Source organism: Melospiza melodia, chromosome Z (assembly GCF_035770615.1).
Source record: "Melospiza melodia melodia isolate bMelMel2 chromosome Z, bMelMel2.pri, whole genome shotgun sequence".
Classification (NCBI taxonomy): Eukaryota; Metazoa; Chordata; class Aves; order Passeriformes; family Passerellidae; genus Melospiza; species Melospiza melodia.
In genome coordinates this window covers 2,051,845-2,054,548 of record NC_086226.1, presented here as the reverse complement: position 1 = coordinate 2,054,548, position 2,704 = coordinate 2,051,845, and positions in this window count along the sequence as shown.

Here is a 2,704-nt window from a genome sequence, read left to right as displayed (position 1 = left end):
CCAGTTCAGATAATTTACTCCTTTTTTCCTGGCAGCCAGCTCCTCCAGGCTTTGGTGCCAGCAGAGGGTGCCAGAAAGATGTGGCAGCTCCTGCACACTCAGACTTTTTCTTTTCAGGTTGGGCTTCCATCATTTTAAGCAAAGATTTTCCTTTGCAGCAAGCCTGGGAGGAAGAGCTGGTCACCACCAGCAGCAGAATAGAACAGAAAATTTAGTAGAAATTTGAAGCTTTAAAAGGAGAACACCGTGCCAGCCAAAAGAGCTTCCATGACAGGACGCCCCCTTGCCAATCCTTAAGCTACCTTTAAAATAATGTGATATTTCTTATGCTGCCACTGAAATAATTTTCAGTGTAACAGAGCCCTTCCTCTGGTACTGTGCTTTGTTTGCGAGTCCCATTTCACTCCTCCCTTTTAAAAATGCAGTCCTGGAGCGTCCCGCGGCATGGGGAGGTTTCAGGGGGGCACATTTGGAACTCCTCACACGGAAAAACTGCAAGAAATGCCATGTTTTATTTCGGAAGTGGCTCCTTTCAAAGCATCAGTGTGATGCCTGCTTAAGTAATCAGTGGTGAAATGAGAGATGGCCAACTTATAAAGTCTAAACTGGCAATCTAACTTCTTGAAGTAATAGTCTACATACTTGCGTGGCTGGTTTTGAGTATTTAGGAGGTTTTTTCCCAGGTTTGATTTTTAGCCCTCTGTAGCTGCTGCCTTTCCCACACTGGAGGGCCCGAGCCTGGCAGAGTGTGTCGAGGGCTTTGTTCCTGTTCCCCTTCTGGAACCTTCTCTGCAGTAATTGCTGTGACAATAATAGAGCCACACTGCACATGTTCGTGATGAAGGACAGGCTGTCACTGCACATATTGTTTTGTGTCCTGTTCCCTTGCTGGCAGGTGCAAGCACTCCATTTCTCACCTTGGCTGCTTCTGAACACTGAATTAACACTTCTGGGTGCTTGTAAGAGCCTAAGGAGCTCAAGCTGACCAGGTCAGCTCCTGTGACAAGAGAAACAGCTTTTTCTCCATGTCCCATTTTGTCTGTCTGAACTGAATTTTTGACTTTTTATTGCCAATTAACTTGGTCACGTGAGAGCCTTCTGCAAGTGGGAGTTGGCCTCACTTTTACCTGCTTCAAAGAATTAATTGGAAAGGAGCTGTTTCCTAGCTACCATCAGGGTGTTCTAGGGTTTTGTCTATGCAAAAACTCACAATAAGCCAGTCCTATTTTTTCCTCTAGCTGGCCCATCCCTTTTAAATTTATTTTTTTTTCCTTCCCACTGGATTTTACTGCCAGTTTGAGATCCAACACTGGCAGCCAGGTTTTTCCAGTGCATCTTTGATCATTGGCAGATTCTGCATGAAGATCCCTGGCAAGTTGTGACTGAAACAGGTAAAGGCAAAGGCTTCAAGGACTTTGTTCCAACTCTGGATAACTTCCTAGGTAAGTTGTAATCACATCTGTTTCATAGCATGTGATGCCCAGTTTTGCCCAAAACTGCCTAGTTTTGTCCTGACAGTTTCCTCTTGAAACCAGGAAGGAAATGGAAAATTTTTAGATTGACACATTGAATACACACAGTGCTAACAAAGTGCGGTGATGACATGATCACCTAATTAAAAAAAACCCAAAAATGACACCCAAATTTGACTTATGTGGTTGTTGTTGCCTGTATGTTATCGGTGTCGTTGCCTGTTTGACACTCCTGCCTGTGTCAAAAGCCTACTTTAAAAAAAAGCCACCCAGGACTAATGGTGTTCTGTACAGTTTGCCTAGACTGCAATTATTTTTAACCTGGCAAGCGCCTCCTTTCGCTGCTGCTCACAGGAGCCAGTTCGGGCTGAGCCTTTAAGAACGTAGAGCCTTCCTGTCACTAGAATTTTAGCAGCTAGCTCCCTTCCAGACACTGCAGAGAAAATCATGGCAGTGAATGGGTGAGGGGAAGGAGACCAGTGTGTGGAGCAAGGCTTTCACAGCATGCTGCTATCTGTACGGAGGGGGAAATTTGTGTGTTAACCTCACCAGCTTTACTGCCCTTCTGCCCTGGCTCAAATGTGTATTTGATACAGTCCACCCAAGGCAGCAACCATCAACTCACACAGCAGAAACAAACAGGCAAAGACCCTATCTAACCTTTTCTCCAAACTTTTTCTTGTTGGAAGTTCTTGGATAGACATTCTGATGTGCTTTAGGATTTGCTGAAAGGGAAAGAAACCAAAGCCACATCTAGCTACACTGGCCAGTTTGGCTGAGCCCCTCCCCACCCATCCCAACAAATTCCTTGTTCCCTTGTGGAAGCAGGAGGATGGAAGGGGACACTGCACTGCTCTGACACCTTGGTACACCCTCATCTGCAGCAGAGCTAAAGGATTCAGGGGTTACACAAGCCTTGTACTTAACTGGCACTGCAGGAAAAGCACGCGCAAAAGGACAATCCAGGCTGAAATGTCTTCAGCTTGCACTGTTGCTGTCATGGCTCTGCAAGGTTTGAAGAACACAACCTTGCCTCAGCCCAATTACTGCCTGCTACATGGGGCACTGTAATTTACAAAATTGCAGCTGTACTTTATTACACCCTGAGTGGTTTAGAGCACATCCTAAGGACACTTGTCCTAACTTCACCTTCCTGATGCACGTGCAAGATGTTCTCATCCCCTCAGACAGTTCAGCCACGCTCGAGTTTGACATTAAGAGCACAAACACCA